Raw genomic sequence first — 6,883 nt, forward strand, 5'->3', positions numbered from 1 at the left:
AAGCGCAAAAAAGTATTTAGTCAGCCACCGATTGTGCAAGTTCCCCCACCTTAAAATGATGACAGAGGTCAGTAATTTGCACCAGAGGTACACTTCAACTGTGAGAGACAGAATGTGAAAAAAAAAAATCCATGAATCCACATGGTAGGATTTGTAAAGAATTTATTCGTAAATAGGGTGGAAAATAAGTATTTGGTCACCTCAAACAAGGAAAATCTCTGGCTCTCACAGACCTGTAACGTCTTCTGTAAGAAGCTTTTCTGTCCCCCACTCGTTACCTGTATGAATGGCACCTGTTTGAACTCATCATCTGTATAAAAGACACCTGTCCACAGCCTCAAACAGTCAGACTCCAAACTCCGCCATGGCCAAGACCAAAGAGCTTTCGAAGGACACCAGGAAAAGTATTGTAGACCTGCACCAGACTGGGAAGAGTGAATCTACAATAGGCAAGCAGCTTGGTGTGAAAAAAATCAACTGTGGGAGCAATCATCAGAAAATGGAAGACATACAAGACCACTGATAATCTCCCTCGATCTGGGGCTCCACGCAAGATCTCATCCCGTGGGGTCAAAATGATCATGAGAACGGTGAGCAAAGATCCCAGAACCACACGGGGGGACCTGGTGAATGACCTGCAGAGAGCTGGGACCAAAGTAACAAAGGTCACCATCAGTAACACACTACAACGGCAGGGAATCAAATCCCGCAGTGCCAGACGTGTTCCGCTGCTGAAGCCAGTGCATGTCCAGGCCCTCTGAAGTTTGCCAGAGAGCACATGGATGATACAGCAGAGGATTGGGAGAATGTCATGTGGTCAGATGAAACCAAAGTAGAACTTTTTGGTATAAACTCAACTCGTCGTGTTTGGAGGAAGAAGAATACTGAGTTGCATCCCAAGAACACCATACCTACTGTGAAGCATGGGGGTGGAAACATCATGCTATGGGGCTGTTTTTCTGCCAAGGGGACAGGACGACTGATCCGTGTTAAGGACAGAATGAATGGGGCCATGTATTGTGAGATTTTGAGCCAAAACCTCCTTCCATCAGTGAGAACTTTGAAGATGAAACGAGGCTGGGTCTTCCAACATGACAATGATCCAAAACACACCGCCCGGGCAACAAAGGAGTGGCTCCGTAAGAAGCATTTGAAAGTCCTGGAGTGGCCTAGCCAGTCTCCAGACCTCAACCCCATAGAAAATCTGTGGCGGGAGTTGAAAGTCCGTGTTGCTCGGCGACAGCCCCAAAACATCACTGCTCTCGAGAAGATCTGCATGGAGGAATGGGCCAAAATACCAGCTACTGTGTGTGCAAACCTGGTAAAGACCTATAGTGAACGTTTGACCTCTGTTATTGCCAACAAAGGTTATGTTACAAAGTATTGAGTTGTATTTTTGTTATTGACCAAATACTTATTTTCCACCCTGATTTACGAATAAATTCTTTACAAATCCTACCATGTGGATTCATGGATTTTTTTTTTTTTCACATTCTGTCTCTCACAGTTGAAGTGTACCTCTGGTGCAAATTACTGACCTCTGTCATCATTTTAGGTGGGGGAACTTGCACAATCGGTGGCTGACTAAATACTTTTTTGCCCCACTGTACGTATTCCTCGCCCCCTCCCAGCCACTCTTCTTCCTCTTTCAGCCACTTCTCCATTTCTGGCTGGGTCCATGTTTACATCACAAAACAAACCTATTCAGCAGTTGTCTCCTTTTGTAATGAAATTGAAGGAGTAACACCTGTGTAGAGGTTCATCTACAATGAGAATCAGCTGTGGCTGGTTAAACTGCATTTTTAGATTTAAAATATGTTTCAATAAAATATTGCTGTTGAATTTTGCTGTCTTTTTAAGTTTTGCATTGTGTTATTGTTTTGGCCATAAGTTTAACAGTTTTGAAAACAGTATGTAAGCACATGCAAAATGTCCTGTACGTACAAAGATTTTTGGCAGTTGTTGTGTCTGAGTGAGAAAATAATTCATGAAATTTGAGAGATGTAGTCATTGAATGCATTTTGTGCCAAAACAATGATAACTGATCCTCAGTTTAGCCCACATAGACTTCTGTTGTGCTCACTGTGTGAGGAGTTTTGCAAAAGTGACCTAAGTATTGAGAAATGTGTCCTAGCATCTGTAAAAAACTGTAATACCCTGTACACTTGATATGGTCGTGTGATATACTGTAGAACAGTGCTATAAAAACCATCTGAGTAGAGTAGAAGGTAGAGAGGTGAAGACATACCTGTTTTCTAGTCGGAATGTTCTTATTACAGATGCCACTGTGAAGCGGCTTAGATGTGGGTGGACTCTCTGCCCAGCTTCCCTCATAGTCAGGCCATGGTTGATGACATGGTCCACCAAAGTTGCTCTTATATCATCAGAAATATGGGTCCGTGCATGGCCTCTTCGACCTCCTCCTCCTCTTCCTCTTGCTCTCCCTCCATCCATGCTTGCAAAGTTCTTGAATTGGCTAAACTGAGGGCTTTTTGTAGTTGGCTAATTGGTGTTCAGTTTTGCAAGTAAGTGCCTTCAGGTGTGTATTTGAGTGGTTGCAATTACCCGATGTGTTTTGTATTTTGGATACATGTGTTTTCCAAATGGCACCCTGAAATTTCATTTTGTGAACGAAGTGTCTTATGTATGAAATAGAGTGTAGTATGCAGGACCATGTGTGTTGCATAAAGGAGTAAGTGTGTTGCATAATTGCAACTAGGGTGCAAAGCAGCGCTTTTGTTTAAGGTATGGGTACATGTGTTTGAGGTATGGTAACAAAAGCTTCAAGTTGTGTTACTTTAGTCTAAGCATGGGTTTATAGTGTTCAAGCAACGGGCAAAAACTGTAATACAATACAGTTCAAGTCAAATCATTTTTGTGAGGAGGAAAAACTCCCTTTGAACAGGAAGAAATCTCTGGCAGAAATGGACTCAGGGAGGGGCAGCCATCTGAAGTGACCATAATTACTTAGTATTTTTACTTAGTTACTTCCCACCTCTGCACATGAGCCACTAGTCTGTCAAGTTGTGTGAAACCTCAAGCTGAACATTGACAATTGTGTGTCGACGATTGTAGTCTTTTAAAACCAGATCTGACTTAAAAGAATGTCACGATGAATAAATTCATCTCTTCATTTACTCAAAGAAACTTAAATTGCAAAATCAACACTTGGGTAAGACTGGAAACAGGAGACTGAGACCATAAACGGATCCCTTAAGACTTGGTTCTGCAACCAGAGGAGCCCCTGCTGGCCATTAGACAGAATGCACATCAGGAACTTGGAGTATGTTTCTCTCCTGAGAGCTGGCGATGACATATATGTTTTATAAATACAGTGAAAGGGCAAAAAAACAAAAAAACAATGCTAAGGGAAAGGTTAGATATTAAAAAAAGAAAAAGAAAAAGAAAGAAAATTTAAAGAACAAATTTAAAAGAAATGTCCTTCCTCACAGAATCTGTAACAGTACAAATATTTGGTGTCATCCTTCTGAAAGTGCTCCAAGGATCCTTTGTGCTGTTTATCGAGAAAGTGCAGCAGTTTGAAGGGAGGCGTGCGAAACAAATAAAGCTATAAAAATCCTTCCTTGAACAGGATTTCCTGTTTCCTGTAATAAACGAGATGAAAGGTTAATCATATTCAAGACTGAATAAACAGTAAATTGAAATTATGAAATAAGTAAAATTTTGACTCACTAATTTCCACTCCTTCGATAAACTCTTCCACTTGCTGCACAGATGTATAAATGAAATATGAGTTTGTGGCCCTGCTGCTGTATATCATCTGTCTCTTGCAGGTTTTAATGGAAGGGGTCTCCTGCTTGAAATGCTGCAGCATATTTACTGTCACAGGACTCACATCTCAAAGGCTCCTCCTCAGACTTTACCAGCTGACTTTATTGGGCTACCATGAAATATACACACACTTTTTTTTTTTACAAGGGCTGAGAGTGTGTGTATGAGCTGTAGCCGAATAAAACTCAGTAGAACTGAGTATGAAAAGCAGACTGTACTCTGAGGGTCATTTCGGTTGAAGACGAATGTTAAAACATGGTAAAAGACCATTTATGAGTCACATCAAACTTCCTAGTAGAGATTACCTGTCATGGATCAATATAGAAACATGGTTCCTAAGAGAAACTTGTGTATTACATCTTTTCATCTTAAAGATATGTAAACGTGTAAACAAAGCTTCAGTATTTGTATATTCTGATATATTGAAATACCATAAATAATTTGTGTAGCTTTAGAATTAAAGAGTTTAACACTGGGTACAATTTTAGAATAGAAGAACAGACGATTGCTGGGATTTTGGTGCAAAGTTTGGGTTCATTTACTATTTATAAAGACTGTACGGATTGGGACAAATTTGTTAAAATGTCCCACTGATGCATGGTGCTGCTTCTTTTATTTACGAACTGATGCCATCTCTTTTAAACTGATACCCCTACCATAGCCTAATACACATGGGTGTACATGATGTGTATGAGAAGACAAGCAAAAGCCTTTTGGTCTGTGTAGAGAGCACTGTAATCACTGGTATTCAAACAGATCGTGCCACTTTATACTGATTACTTGATATTCGTTGTAGTTCCAGTGATGAAGAGGGCAGTACTCGTCAAATAATGCAGTATGATCATTGCAAGATCAGGTAAATGTGAAATGACAGAGGTTCATGGTGAAAAAGACCTCAGTTCAAATTACTGCAATGCTCACAGTGACAAAGGCTCTTGACTGGAAGCTGTCAGTAATTATAATTAATTTTAGCACACTTTAATCTGCTGGGAAGCTTGTGTAAACAAATTCAGACTGGCAGGGAAGTGTGGTGTCCTTTCCAACTCAAAATGAAAGTGCAAATACAAAAAATGACCCAAGCCAGAACTTGAACAAGTGGCTGCTTTTCACACATCCAACCGGTAATGCTTAATTTATGCTACCTGGGTTGTGTCTGTTTGCTGAGGTAGTTGCCTACACAGACGGGTTATGTTAATTCTGATCTAAGCTTGTTTTCCGGAACCACCTCCTTCCTTGGACTTGACTTTCTCAACAAGGGGAGACTTCAGCTCACTGAAATGTTAATAATTTCTTCAGAAAATGAAAAGTCACACTGTGTACAAACCAGCCTTATAAAATCCCCATCAGACAAACTTTGACAGTCATAGAGATATAACCAGCAAGACCTTTATTACATGGTCATTTTGCATGCAAGGACACCAACCATGTTCACCGTACCTTTACCAAAAGCTCAGCTGCAGAAGCAAACTCTTTTTACATCTAATGAAACTGCTGGAAACGTTTACAGGATCCCTGCTCTTCTGTATGAGAGAGAAAGTAAAACTTTATTTGCCTTTGCAGAGCAGAGGAAGACTTCAGATAATGCCAGCGGAGAAAAGCTGGTTATAAGAACAGGAAAGATCAAGGAGGGATCCTCTAAGAAGACGGTTGGGGTAATAGTGATAATCAACCATTTCAGTTCTAAATAACTTGTTAATTACGCTCCTGTTTTAAACTGTTCTGTTTTATTTACTCCTGAACAATCTCTCTTTTAGTGGTCAGAGCTCAAAGAGGTGGAAAAGGCACTTATCAAAGGATACCGTCCAATGAACCCCTGCCCCGGTGTATGGCAAGGTCAACAACAAACTTTTCCTGTTTTTCATCTGTGTTGAAGACGCTATCACTGAAATGTACCAGAAAGAAAACTGTGACAACCGGACCCGTCTCTGCTTCATCACAAGTGAGGATCTCGGAGAAACCTGGAGCGATGTGACCGATTTGACGGACAAACTGAATGAAATAAAAAACTGGTCCACATTTGCTGTTGGGCCAGGCCATGGGATTCCAGCAGAGAGTGGTCGACTGATTATCCCAGTTTATGCTTATACTTCCTTTTGCTGCAAACCTTGTTTCTTACCAAACAGTAAATCGTATGCACTCTCACTGTATAGTGGTAGTCATGGCAAAAACTGGAAATTTGGTGAACTGTTTAATACGGTATCAGTTGAGTGTGAAATAGTTGAAATTTCCAAAGACCACATCTACTGCAACGCCCGTAATGTGGGCGGCTATCGAGTGGAAGCAGTCAGTGATCATAATGGAGTTAAGTTCAACAATCTCCAACCTGGAAACAAGCTTGTCTTCTTTATGCAGCATCCAATAAGAGTCCTGCTCTGAAGGCATCGACATGCTGCCCGTGAAGTTTCTCTCATGCACAATTTCAAAGATGCAAAGTCTTCATAATTGCTGCTTTCAGCTTTAATTTCTTGGTAATTGGAACAAAGATATACTGCCTCAGTACTGCGGTATGTACTACAGTACTTTGGTATCAACATATTTATTATATGAAACATAATTAGTTGACTGGAGACATTATCTTATAGGTGATGCAGAAGTTGAAGGGTTGCAACACAAAGGGCATCCAGAAAAAAATCTGTGCCAAATCAAACAAAAAAGTGGCTAACCTCCTCCTCATTTTCATTCTTATCCTCCTCCTCCTTCTTCTTCTTCTTCTTCTTCTTCACATAGACTACATATACACTTATGCCAAAGGTGTGTGAAGTACTGTGTGAATCCTCAGGCTGAACATTCACGTCGTGTTACCATTGTAGTGTTTTGAACCACATTTGACTAAAGAAAAACTCATGATAAATAAATTCATACCTTCATTTACTCAAAAGAACTTAAATTGCAAAAGCAACACTTGGGTAAGACTGGAAACAGGAGACTGAGAGCATAAACTGATCGGGAAAGTGCAGTAAGGTCATGCTCTCTTAAGACTTTTTGCAACCAGAGGAGCCCCTGCTGGCCGTTAGACAGAATGCCAAGGGAAATGTGCATCAGATCTGGAAGGAAGGAAGGAAGGAAGGAAGGAAGGAAGGAAGGAAGGAAG

At 40.7% G+C, this 6,883-nt stretch overlaps 1 pseudogene; it reads left to right on the plus strand.

Annotated features, from left to right (window-relative positions):
- The first annotated feature begins 4,724 nt into the window (after positions 1-4,724).
- LOC102311137 lies at positions 4,725-6,359 on the plus strand (annotated as a pseudogene).
- The last annotated feature ends 524 nt before the right edge of the window (positions 6,360-6,883 follow it).

Source organism: Haplochromis burtoni, unplaced genomic scaffold, assembly GCF_018398535.1.
Source record: "Haplochromis burtoni strain Fernald_Lab_line unplaced genomic scaffold, NCSU_Asbu1 Contig_448, whole genome shotgun sequence".
NCBI lineage: Eukaryota > Metazoa > Chordata > Actinopteri > Cichliformes > Cichlidae > Haplochromis > Haplochromis burtoni.